The sequence below is a fragment of the Triticum aestivum genome, chromosome 7A (genome assembly GCF_018294505.1).
Source record: "Triticum aestivum cultivar Chinese Spring chromosome 7A, IWGSC CS RefSeq v2.1, whole genome shotgun sequence".
Taxonomy (NCBI): Eukaryota; Viridiplantae; Streptophyta; class Magnoliopsida; order Poales; family Poaceae; genus Triticum; species Triticum aestivum.
In genome coordinates, this window is record NC_057812.1 from 696,002,187 (window position 1) to 696,016,225 (window position 14,039).

At 43.0% G+C, this 14,039-nt stretch overlaps 1 pseudogene; it reads left to right on the top strand.

The window, feature by feature from the left end:
* The first annotated feature begins 3,018 nt into the window (after positions 1–3,018).
* LOC123153760 (uncharacterized) lies at positions 3,019–12,893 on the top strand (annotated as a pseudogene).
* Positions 12,894–14,039: the final 1,146 nt, after the last annotated feature.

Consider the following 14,039-nt stretch of genomic DNA (forward strand, 5'->3'; position numbering starts at 1 on the left):
TCATATAGTGTATCTTTTTCATTTTTTAGCTTAGGATACGAGGCTCGTATTAGACACTAGTCATGGATGAACTTGCAAAAAAGACTAGTTCAAATTACTTGTAAAATTATCCTAGGATATGTGGTGGATGAACGCTTGAACTTTTCTAATTGAAATTACTTCTAAATTATCTTCAATTCTTCATGAAACCACCAAAAGTTTTTTTTTGTGCAAGAACACAGTAATTCATGTGCATGGTCCATAAATTATTGCAAGCCCTTGGTTTGCATGGCCCGTAAACCCTCTCCATTAAAATTCTGCGATCAAATTAATTTGATATTACTTGCCATTGTCAACATTTCAGACTTCTATGTCAAAAATTGGGAGTGCTCTACACTATCATTGATTTTCTCGCACTTCACCTATCTCCCTGTTTCAACAAAATCATCAAATTTGAGGTTGAGTTTGCAGAAACATCGATTTCTAAAAGTCGTGTAAAAACACCATCAGTAATGATTTTGCAGATGATGACCCTTAATCTCATTGTAGACAATTCACAGCTCAATAGATGGTACGTAGAATTTTTGCCACATAACTCAATATTCAAATTCAGAGCCAGAATTTGACCCAACATACGAGAGGATGCTTATAAACTGAAAGGCAGGGGGATCTGAGAGTACTTGAATGTGTTCAAGCGGTCATCAAGCAAAGCTTAGTCAGATCCACATAATCAGGCCAAGTCAAGGAAATAAGATAAGCATAAACATAAGCAAAAGTTCATAGCAGGCACTCTCATCTGCGGACAAGGCAACAAACGAGCTGCCAACAAGGTAACATAGTCCCCGAGCTAATGCAAGAGCACATCTCTGTAACAAACCCTCTCGTCACTGTCAAATTGTGTCAATGAAAGGGCATCATCTTCCACTTCTGGTTCGGGCCGCCGTTGGCCTCGAACAAGATGACGGGCGTCCCGTCGTGCGCCCCGCCGGTTTCAGGCACGCCCTCCGCAGCGTCGAGGACGTACCCAAGGTCGCTGACGCTGTGGATGCAGTGGAACCCTTCTCCAAGGTCGCCGCCCCGCGTCCACAGCAGGGCAACGTCCACCGAGTCCGGGCAGTAGCTGACCACCTGAAGCTTCTGGTCGCCGTGGGAGCGCCACAGCACCTTCCCGGTGGCCTTATTGACCAGCGCGAACGAGCTGCGCCCCTCCGAGTCCGTCACTCGCCCGGTGTTCCGGAAGCTCTGGATCCAAGCCTACGTACAAGAAGAGAGAAGCGATGATGACACGCCGTGCGAAATGCAGATGGTCTCTGCGCATCTAAAGCAACCAGCAAGGTTAACTGACTTGTTTGTCATCCTCCAGATCCGTGCGCGCGAGGACGGCGGCGCCGTTGCGGACGGTGAGGCTCAGCTCCTGGTTGCACTCAGACGAGACCCGCATGGGCGGCCCACGCCCCGCAGGCTCGTCGGAGATCCTCCAGAGCTGGTTGTCGCCGCGGATCCAGCGGAAGAGGATGAGCCGCGTGCCGTCGCGCGGGCCGCCGTACTCGGGGCCGCCCCGCTCGGCGTCGAAGATATACTCCATGTTGTTCACCATGTGGACGCGGCAGAAGCCGCCGGCCACGTCCCTGCTCTCCGCCCACAGCACCGACTCGTCCAGGTACCCCGGGTTGAACCGTATCGCTCTCACCTGTAAGGAAAGAGAAACCAACCACAGTTAAGGACAAATGGTACTATTGTTGCACCTGTTTAGACAGATGAACAGCCCGAGTTGTTGGCTTACTGGCAGATGGTAGCCGAGGGAGTGCTTGAGGGCGTCCCCGGTGGCCTTGTTGACGAGGGCGAACGCCGGGTTGCCGGCCTCGTCCTTGAGGCCGCCGGCGTACATCACGTCCTTGTACCACCGCTGCATGCATCGAACGCACAGGGAATGCACGGATCAGGAGACTGGTACACCGGAAGAGGAGGAGAAACCGGACGCGTGGAAGCAGACGACGGAAGGTAGGCTTGCCTGGCGGTCGTCGCCGGGGTCGGCGGCGGCGAGGACGACTTGGCCGTCGACGAGCGCGAGGCTGTGGCCGTCCGAGGCGCGGCAGTGGATCCGGAAGGTGTAAGCCATGGCTACGAAATAGTACTGCTGTCGGAGCTCGTGGTGTTGGTGGCCTGCGATTTTACTACGATCGAACGACTGGCGCATGGCTCGCGTTTTATACTACTCTATCATGGAAGTTGAATTAAAAGTACTACGTACGGAGTAGCTAGGTGCCGTCGTCGTTCGAAATTCCGGAATAAATTGGCGTCGCCAACGATTCGTGACCCCGGCCCCAATGCATGGGAAATGTATACCGTCGCTTGTTAGTTGGAAAGGGCGAGTCTCTTAATTAAACCATGACGGAAGAAATAATGGCGGGAGAGATCAGTGCCGTTCGAATTCGTCTTCTCGGTTGTGGCGGCAGGTTTGCTGGTTCGTAGCACCCAAAGACACGTTCAAAATCATCGAACCATCAGATGTCAGTGTTTCAGTCAGAGGAACGTTTAACTTGAGCGGTTTAAGAAAAGGTTCATCAAACTAGTCATCAGCACACCGTGCAATCCAGTTTCACCAAGTTTAAGCTCACAACGCTTTGCCCTGCACTGACCACTGCAGAAAGCGATCTCTAAGGAAGACAAAACACTGTCTCTCACTGATTGACGCAGCATCCTGCAGCCTTAACGCTACCACTTTAGCTAGATTTCAGTCAGCTGAATTTTAGTTTCGTGGTTAATCGATTTTCTGACTCTTGGATTGTGCTTTAAGATTTGTGTAGCTTTTCTTTTTTCTGTCAAATTTTGCTGGTGGTGCTGTTTCGATTCGATTGGCACCTATATATTCTGGATCAGTCGATTTCCTGCTGGGCTGGATTTTGGTGTGTGTATGCTTTTTTTCATGTGTTTACTTTTGTTTTCTGCACATGTATGCTTTTATTTTATTTTATTTTCTGTTGATTTTTTTTCTTCTTTACATGTATGTTTGGATGTTGAGTGCGTGAAAATGTATACATGCAAATACTACAGGTACAAATTTTGCATATTATAAAACTGTATTTTTTGTGCTAATTGTGTGGATTTTTTTAAAAGCCGTTTCAGAAGGAGCTGAACGAGATTGCTGAGAAGGTGGAGGCTTCCAACCAGCGTTGGTATAAGTTCATATTGAAAGGTGATGAATGTGCTTTCTAAGTTTTCAGTCTCTAGTTGTACTTAAGTGCCTCCTGCAATAGCTTCAGTTTGTTGTTAGATCTAAAAAAATCGGATATATACGTTGCCGATTATATGCACAATATTGGTCATTTACCTGTATAGTGAATTAGTGATCACTGTGAGACGTTTTTACTGCAAATAATACATCTCGTAGAGATCTACGCTGATATCAGTTGTTCATCAGTACTACCTTGTTTATCCAGTTCATGTGACTCATTATGCTTTATCCAAAAATGAGACTCATTATGCAGAGACCATATGTGCCTTGAACCGTCACAATGATTGATGCGTCTCTTCAAGCTTATCAGTAAGAAACATATATACTGTACCTCTTGTTGATAAATAATGTCTATGGGGCTCGATGGATCTTCTCCGTTATGACAACTAGGATCTTGCATGAAGTCCGCTGTATTTTAGCCCACTTGATCTTGTAATTTTGTAATTTTTCGTTTACGTTAGGCTGATGTCAAAGTTGGAGCGGATTCTTGGGAGGGGCATTTCGATAAAATTTCTCTGGAGGAGAGGAGCAAATTTGATGAAGAAACACTTTACAACTTGGATGGAATCAAGAGGAAGAAAGAGTACTCCAAGAAACCAGATGGCTTCACCAACGAATATATAGTGGTATATTAACTTCGTCAACCGTAAAATGCTTCTAGAAATATGGCTTTCCTAGTCAATGCGAACTAATTGATTTGGACATCTCAGTGATGATAATTCTTCACGTAGCCTGATATTCTTGTGTTAGAAATGTGAAGTTACACGTTTGCAGATAATGACTTTTGTGATGATTCACAATTTCTTCAGGTAACCATCCTAATGGCTGCTGATGGTGAAGGAAATATGTCCTAGAGGCAATAATAAAGTTATTATTTATTTCCTTATATCATGATAAAAGTTTATTATTCATGCTAGAATTGTATTAACCGGAAACATAATACATGTGTGAATACATAGACAAACAGAGTGTCACTAGTATGCCTCTACTAGACTAGCTTGTTAATCAAAGATGGTTATGTTTCCTAACCATGGACAAAGAGTTGTCATTTGATCAACAGGATCACATCATTAGTTGAATGATCTGATTGACATGACCCATTCCATTAGCTTGGCACCCGATCGTTTAGTATGTTGCTATTGCTTTCTTCATGACTTATACATGTTCCTATGACTATGAGATTATGCAACTCCCGTTTGCCAGAGGAACACTTTGTGTGCTACCAAACGTCACAACGTAACTGGGTGATTATAAAGGGGCTCTACAGGTGTCTCCAAAGGTACATGTTGGGTTGGCGTATTTCGAGATTAGGATTTGTCACTCCAATTGTCGGAGAGGTATCTCTGGGCCCTCTCGGTAATGCACATCACTTAAGCCTTGCAAGCATTGCAACTAATGAGTTAGTTGCGGGATAATGTATTACAGAACGGGTAAAGAGACTTGCCGGTAACGAGATTGAACTAGGTATGGGATACCGACGATCGAATCTCGGGCAAGTAACATACCGATGACAAAGGGAACAACGTATGTTGTTATGCGGTCTGACCGATAAAAGATCTTCGTAGAATATGTAGGAGCCAATATGAGCATCCAGGTTCCGCTATTGGTTATTGACCGGAGACGTGTCTCGGTCATGTCTACATTGTTCTCGAACCCGTAGGGTCCGCACGCTTAAGGTTGCGATAACAGTTATATTATGATTTTATACATTTTGATATACCGAAGGTTGTTGGGAGTCCCGGATGTGATCACGGACATGACGAGGAGTCTCGAAATGGTCGAGACATAAAGATTGATATATTGGAAGCCTATGTTTGGATATCGGAAGTGTTCCAGGTGAAATCGGGATTTTACCGGAGTACCGGGAGGTTACCGGAACCCCCCGGGAGCTATATGGGCCTAAGTGGGCCTTAGTGGAAAAGAGAAGGGGCAGCCCTAGATGGGCCGCGCGCCCCTCCCCTCCCTTGGTCCGAATAGGACAAGGAGAGGGGGCCGGCCCCCCTCTCTCTTTTCCCCCCTCCGCGAATCCTATTCCAACTAGGATTGGGGGGGGGGGAATCCTACTCCCAGAGGGAGTAGGACTCCTCCTGGCGCGCCTCTCCTAGGCCGACCGTACCCCCCTTGAGCCTTTATATATGGAGGCAGGGGCACCCCAGAACAACACAAGTTGATCCACGTGATCATATTCTTAGCCGTGTGCGGTGCCTCCTTCCACCATATTCCTCGATAATATTGTAGTGGTGCTTAGGCGAAGCCCTGCTGCAGTAGTACATCAAGATCGTCACCACGCCGTCGTGCTGACAGAACTCTTCCCCGACACTTTGCTGGATCGGAGTCCGGGGATCGTCATCGAGCTGAACGTGTGCTAGAACTCGGAGGTGCCGTAGTTTCGGTGCTTGATCGGTCGGGTCGTGAAGACGTACGACTACATCAACCAAACGCTTCCGTTGTCGATCTACAAGGGTACGTAGATCATACTCTCCCCTCTCGTTGCTATGCATCACCATGATCTTGCGTGAGCGTAGGATTTTTTTTTGAAATTACTACGAAACCCAACAGTGGCATCCGAGCCTAGGTTTTTATGGTTTGATGTTATATGCACGAGTAGAACACAAGTGAGTTGTGGGCGATATAAGTCATACTGCTTACCAGCATGTCATACTTTGGTTCGGCGGTATTGTTGGATGAAGCGCCCCGGACCGACATTACGCGTACGCTTACGCGAGACTGGTTCTACCGACGTGCTTTGCACACAGGTGGCTGGCGGGTGTCAGTTTCTCCAACTTTAGTTGAACCGAGTGTGGCTACGCCCGGTCCTTGCGAAGGTTAAAACAACACCAACTTGACAAACTATCGTTGTGGTTTTGATGCGTAGGTAAGATTGGTTCTTGCTTAAACCCGTAGCAGCCACGTAAAACTTGCAACAACAAAGTAGAGGACGTCTAACTTGTTTTTGCAGGGCATGTTGTGATGTGATATGGTCAAAACGTGATGAGATATAATTTGTTGTATGAGATGATCATGTTTTGTTAAAGTTATCGGCAACTGGCAAAAGCCTTATGGTTGTCTCTTTATTGCATAAGATGCAAGTGCCAAATAATTGCTTTACTTTATCGCTATGCGATAGCAATAGTTGCAAGAGCAATAGTTGGCGAGACGACCGTGTGACGACACATTGATATAGATCAAGATGATGGAGATCATGGTGTCATGCCGGTGACGATAGAGATCATGACAGTACTTTGGAGATGGAGATCAAAGGTGCAAGATGATGATGGCCATATCATGTCACATATTTTGATTGCATATGATGTTTATCTTTTATACATCTTATTTTGCTTAGTTTGACGGTAGCATTTTAAGATGATCTCTCACTAGTTATCAAGAAGTGTTCTCCCTAAGTATGCACCGTTGCGAAAGTTCTTCGTGCTGAGACACCACGTGATGATCGGGTGTGATAGGCTCTACGTTCAAATACAACGGGTGCAAAACAGTTGCACACGCGGAATACTCAGGTTATACTTGACGAGCCAAGCATATACAGATATGGCCTCGGAACACGGAGACCGAAAGGTCGAGCGTGAATCATATAGTAGATATGATCAACATAGTGATGTTCACCAATGAAACTACTCCATCTCACGTGATGATCGGACATGGTTTAGTTGATTTGGATCACGTGATCACTTAGAGGATTAGAGGGATGTCTATCTAAGTGGGAGTTCTTAAGTAATATGATTAAATTGAACTTAAATTTATCATGAACTTAGTCCTGGTAGTATTTTGCAAATCATGTTGTAGATCAATAGCTCGCGTTGTTGCTTCCCTGTGTTTATTTTGATATGTTCCTAGAGAAAATTGTGTTGAAAGATGTTAGTAGCAAAGATGCGGATTGGATCCGTGATCTGAGGTTTATCCTCATTGCTGCACAGAAGAATTATGTCCTTGATGCACCGCTAGGTGACAGACCTATTGCAGGAGCAGATGCAGACATTATGAACGTTTGGCTAGCTCAATATGATGACTACTTGATAGTTTAGTGCACCATGCTTAATGGCTTAGAATCGGGACTTCAAAGACGTTTTGAACGTCATGGACCATATGAGATGTTCCAGGAGTTGAAGTTAATATTTCAAGCAAATACCCGAGTTGAGAAATATGAAGTCTCCAACAAGTTCTATAGCTAAAAGATGGAGGAGAATCGCTCAACTAGTGAGCATGTGCCCAGATTGTCTGAGTACTACAATCGCTTGAATCAAGTGGGAGTTAATCTTCCAGATAAGATAGTGATTGACAGAATTCTCTAGTCACCATCACCAAGTTAGTAGAACTTCGTGATGAACTATGATATGCAAGGGATAACGGAAACGATTCCCAAGCTCTTCGTAATGCGGAAATTGATGAAGGTAGAAATCGAGAAAAACATCAAGTGTTGATGGTAGACAAGACCACTAGTTTCAAGAAAAGGGCAGAGGGAAGAAGGGGAACTTCAAAAAGAACAGCAAGCAAGTTGCTGCTCAAGTGAAGAAGCCCAAGTCTGATCCTAAGCCTGAGACTAAGTGCTTCTACTGCAAAGGGACTGGTCACTGGAAGCGGAACTACCCCAAGTGATTGGCAGATAAGAAGGATGGCAAAGTGAACATAAGTATATTTGATATACATGTTATTGATGTGTACTTTACTAGTGTTTATAGCAACCCCTCAGTATTTGATACTAGTTCAGTTGCTAAGATTAGTAACTCGAAACGGGAGTTGCAGAATAAACAGAGACTAGTTAAGGGTGAAGTGACGATGTGTGTTGGAAGTGGTTTCCAAGATTGATATGATCATCATCGCACACTCCCTATAAATTCGGGATTAGTGTTGAACCTAAATAAGTGTTATTTGGTGTTTACGTTGAGCATGAATATGATTTGATCATGTTTATTGTAATACGGTTATTCATTTAAGTAAGAGAATAAATTGTTGTTCTGTTTACATGAATAAAACCTTATATGGTTACACACCCAATGAAAATAGTTCGTTGGATCTCGATCGTAGTGATACACATAATCATAATATTGAAACCAAAAGATGCAAAGTTAATAATGATAGTGCAACTTATTTGTAGCACTGTCGTTTAGGTCATATTGGTGTAAAGCGCATGAAGAACTCCATGCTGATGGGCTTTTGGAATCACTTGATTATGAATCAGTTGATGCTTGCGAACCATGCCTCATGGGCAAGATGACTAAGACTCTGTTCTTCGGAACAATGGAGCGAGCAACAGATTTGTTGGAAATCATACATACTGATGTATGTGGTCCGATGAATATTGAGGCTCGCGATAGGTATCATTATTTTCTGATCTTCACAGATGATTTGAGCAGATATGAGTATATCTACTTGATGAAACAAAGGTCTGAAACATTTGAAAAGTTCAAAGAATTTCAGAGTGAAGTGGAGAATCATCGTAACAAAAATGAAAGTTTCTACGATATGATCGCAGAAGTAAAATATTTGAGTTACGAGTTTGGTCTTCAATTAAAACAATGTGGAATAGTTTCACAAACTCATGCCACCTGGAACACCACAGCATAATGGTGTGTCCGAATGTCATAACCGTACTTTATTAGATATGGTGCGATCTATGATGTCTCTTACCGATCTACCACTATCGTTTTGGGGTTATGCATTAGAGACAGCTGCATTCACGTTAAATAGGGCACCATCTAAGTCCGTTGAGACGACACAATCTGAACTGTGGTTTGGCAAGAAACCAAAGTTGTCGTTTCTTAAAGTTTGGGGTTGTGATGCTTATATGAAAAAGTTTCATCCTAATAAGCTCAAACCCAAATCGGAGAAATATGTCTTCATAGGATACCCAAAGGAGACTGTTGGGTACACCTTCTATCACAAATCCGAAGGCAAGACTTTTGTTGCTAAATTCGGAGTTTTTCTAGAGAAGGAGTTTCTCTCGAAAGAAGTGAGTGGGAGGAAAGTAGAACTTGATGAGGTAACTGTACCTGCTCCCTTATTGGAAAGTAGTTCATCACAGAAATCTGTTCCTGTGACTACTACACCAATTAGTGAGGAAGCTAATGATGATGATCATGTAACTTCAGATCAAGTTACTACCAAATCTCGTAGGTAAACCAGAGTGAGATCCGCACCAGAGTGGTACGGTAATCCTGTTCTGGAAGTCATGTTACTAGACCATGACGAACTTGCGAACTATGAGGAAGCGATGATGAGCCCAGATTCCGCGAAATGGTTTGAGGCCATGAAATCTGAGATATGATCCATGTATGAGAACAAAGTATGGACTTTGATGGATTTGCCCGATGATCGGCAAGCCATAGAAAATAAATGGATCTTCAAGAGGAAGACGGACGCTGATAGTAGTGTTACTATCTACAAAGCTAGAATTGTCGCAAAAGGTTTTCGACAAGTTCAAGGTGTTGACTACGATGAGATTTTCTCACTCGTATCTATGCTTAAGTCTGTCCGAATCATGTTAGCAATTGCCGCATTTTATGAAATCTGGCAAATGGATAAACAAAACTGCATTCCTTAATGGATTTACTAAAGAAGAGTTGTATACGATGCAACTAGAAGGTTTTGTCGATCCTAAAGGTGTTAACTAAATATGCAAGCTCCAGCGATCCATCTATGGACTGGTGCAAGAATCTCGGAGTTGGAATATACGCTTTGATAAGTTGATCAAAGCATATAGTTTTATACAGACTTGCGGTGAAGCCTGTATTTACAAGAAAGTGAGTGGGAGCACTACATCATTTCTGATAAGTATATGTGTATGACATATTGTTGATCGGAAATAATGTAGAATTATTCTGCAAAGCATAAAGGAGTGTTTGAAAGGAGTTTTTCAAAGAAAGACCTCGGTAAAGCTGCTTACATATTGAGTATCAAGATCTATAGAGATAGATCAAGACGCTTGATAAGTTTTTCAATGAGTACATACCTTGACAAGATTTTGAAGTAGTTCAAAATGGAACAGTCAAAGAAAAAGTTTCTTGCCTGTGTTACAAGGTGTGAAGTTGAGTAAGACTCAAAGCCCGACCACGGCAGAAGATAGAAAGAGAATGAAAGTCATTCCCTATGCCTCAGTCATAGGTTCTATAAAGTATGCCATGCTGTGTATCAGATCTATTGTATACCATACACTGTGTTAAGAGAGGGAGTACAATAGTGATCTAAGAGTAGATCAATGGACAGCAGTCAAAATTATCCTTACTGGAATAAGGATATGTTTCTCGATTACGGAGGTGACAAAAGGTTTGTCATAAAGGGTTACATCGATGCAAACTTTGACACTGATCCAGATGACTCTAAGTCTCAATCTGGATACATATTGAAAGTGGGAGCAATTAGCTAGAGTAGCTCCATGCAGAGCATTGTTGACATAGAAATTTGCAAAATACATGCGGATCTGAATGTGGCAGACCCGTTGACTAAACTTCTCTCACAAGCAAAACATGATCACTTTTTGGGTCTTAATCACATAGCGATCTGAACTAGATTATTGAATCTAGTAAACCCTTTGGGTGTTGGTCACATGGAGATGTGAACCAATCACATAAAGATGTGAACTATTGATGTTAAATCACATGGCTGTGTAATCTAGATTATTGACTCTAGTGCAAGTGGGAGACTGAAGGAAATATGCCCTAGAGGCAATAATAAAGTTATTATTTATTTCCTTATATCATGATAAAAGTTTATTATTCATGCTAGAATTGTATTAACCGGAAACATAATACATGTGTGAATACATAGACAAACAGAGTGTCACTAGTATGCCTCTACTAGACTAGCTTGTTAATCAAAGATGGTTATGTTTCCTAACCATGGACAAAGAGTTGTTCATTTGATTAACAGGATCACATCATTAGTTGAATGATCTGATTGACATGACCCATTCCATTAGCTTAGCACCCGATCGTTTAGTATGTTGCTATTGCTTTCTTCATGACTTATACATGTTCCTATGACTATGAGATTATGCAACTCCCGTTTGCCAGAGGAACACTTTGTGTGCTACCAAACGTCACAACGTAACTGGGTGATTATAAAGGAGCTCTACAGGTGTCTCCAAAGGTACATGTTGGGTTGGCGTATTTCGAGATTAGGATTTGTCACTCCGATTGTCGGAGAGGTATCTCTGGGCCCTCTCGGTAATGCACATCACTTAAGCCTTGCAAGCATTGCAACTAATGAGTTAGTTGCGGGATGATGTATTACAGAACGAGTAAAGAGACTTGCCGGTAACGAGATTGAACTAGGTATGGGATACCGACGATCGAATCTCGGGCAAGTAACATACCGATGACAAAGGGAACAACGTATGTTGTTATGCGGTCTGACCGATAAAAGATCTTCGTAGAATATGTAGGAGCCAATATGAGCATCCAGGTTCCGCTATTGGTTATTGACCGGAGACGTGTCTCGGTCATGTCTACATTGTTCTCGAACCCGTAGGGTCCGCACGCTTAAGGTTACGATGACAGTTATATTATGAGTTTATACATTTTGATATACCGAAGGTTGTTTGGAGTCCCGGATGTGATCACGGACATGACGAGGAGTCTCGAAATGGTCGAGACATAAAGATTGATATATTGGAAGCCTATGTTTGGATATCGGAAGTGTTCCGGGTGAAATCGGGATTTTACCGGAGTACCGGGAGGTTACCGGAACCCCCCGGGAGCTATATGGGCCTAAGTGGGCCTTAGTGGAAAAGAGGAGGGGCAGCCCTAGATGGGCCGCGCGCCCCTCCCCTCCCTTGGTCCGAATAGGACAAGGAGAGGGGGCCGGCCCCCCTCTCTCTTTTCCCCCCTCCGCGAATCCTATTCCAACTAGGATTGGGGGGGGGGGGAATCCTACTCCCAGAGGGAGTAGGACTCCTCCTGGCGCGCCTCTCCTAGGCCGACCGCACCCCCCTTGAGCCTTTATATACGGAGGCAGGGGCACCCCAGAACAACACAAGTTGATCCACGTGATCATATTCTTAGCCGTGTGCGGTGCCCCCTTCCACCATATTCCTCGATAATATTGTAGTGGTGCTTAGGCGAAGCCCTGCTGCAGTAGTACATCAAGATCGTCACCACGCCGTCGTGCTGACAGAACTCTTCCCCGACACTTTGCTGGATCGGAGTCTGGGGATCGTCATCGAGCTGAACGTGTACTAGAACTCGGAGGTGCCGTAGTTTCGGTGCTTAATCGGTCGGGCCGTGAAGACGTACGACTACATCATCCAAACGCTTTCGTTGTCGATCTACAAGGGTACGTAGATCATACTCTCCCCTCTCGTTGCTATGCATCACCATGATCTTGCGTGAGCGTAGATTTTTTTTTGAAATTACTACGAAACCCAACAGATGGAGCACTGAAGTTCCCAGAAATCAAAAGACCCGCTGATCTGGTAGCAGTACTGGGAAAACTTAATTCTATACCTGCAAGCAAAATGCAGGTATGGAGCATCTTTCCTTCTATTTCATAATTCAAAACTGCTTCCAGATCTAATTTCACCTGACATCGCCGATGATTAATTTTCTACTTGTTCCTGCTATCTCAGGGCATTAATGTTTTATGGACTCCTCAAGCAGAGAATGCCGTTCTTTCAGAAGGGAGGTTTCTTGCAGATTATCCTAATATGAAGCCCCTGAGTGATTACTAGGACGGCGTCCCTATCATGTTCTTAGATGCCTGGATCATTTTTTAAGTGCAATGTATACAAGTTAAATCATTTAGAGTATGTACTGTAAGTTTCCATTGCGGCGATTATGATGAGGCCTAAATTCTAGCTATCTCTTTCATTTTTTTAGCTTATTAGGATATAGTAAGGCTTGTATTAGACGCTAGTCATCGATGAACTAGCAAAAAAGACTAATTCATATTACTTGTAAAATTACCTAAGGAGATGAGGTGGATGAATGCTAGTCATCAATGAACATTGTACCTTCCTAATTCAAATTACTTGTAAAATTATCTTCATAAACCACTAAAAGTTTTTTTCTTGCAGGAACTCTTTAAGTAATTAATTCATATGTGCATTAATTAAATATATAAAGAAGAAACAAATTATTGCAACTCACTGGTTTGCAGTCATGGTGCCTAAACTATCATGGTTTTCTCACCTTTGGCCTATGTCCTTGTTTTGCATTGAGATATTGAGATGGGAGTTGGCCCTCTCCATTAAAATTCTGTGATTGAACTCATTTGATATTTCTAACCAGCCATTGCTATCAATTCAGACTACTATGTCAGCATTGTAGATCTTAGATATTTAGCACACATTTAGCATTGCATACATAACTTAAGCTGAATTAGTATGCAATTAGCCACACAGTTATCACATTAGATGGAGAAATGACCAAAATCAACAATGAAATATCATATAGTGTATCTTTTTCATTTTTTAGCTTAGGATATGAGGCTCGTATTAGACACTAGTCATGGATGAACTTGCGAAAAAGACTAGTTCAAATTACTTGTAAAATTATCCTAGGATATGTGGTGGATGAACGCTTGAACTTTTCTAATTGAAATTACTTCTAAATTATCTTCAATTCTTCATGAAATCACCAAAAGTTTTTTTTGCAAGAACACAGTAAGTAATTCATGTGCATGGTCCATAAATTATTGCAAGCCCTTGGTTTGCATGGCCCGTAAACCCTCCATTAAAATTCTGCGATCGAATTAATTTGATTTTACTTGCCATTGTCAACGTTTCAGACTTCTGTGTCAAAAATTGGGAGTGCCCTACACTATCATTGATTTTCTCGCACTTCACCTATCTCCCTGTTTCGACAAAATCATCAAA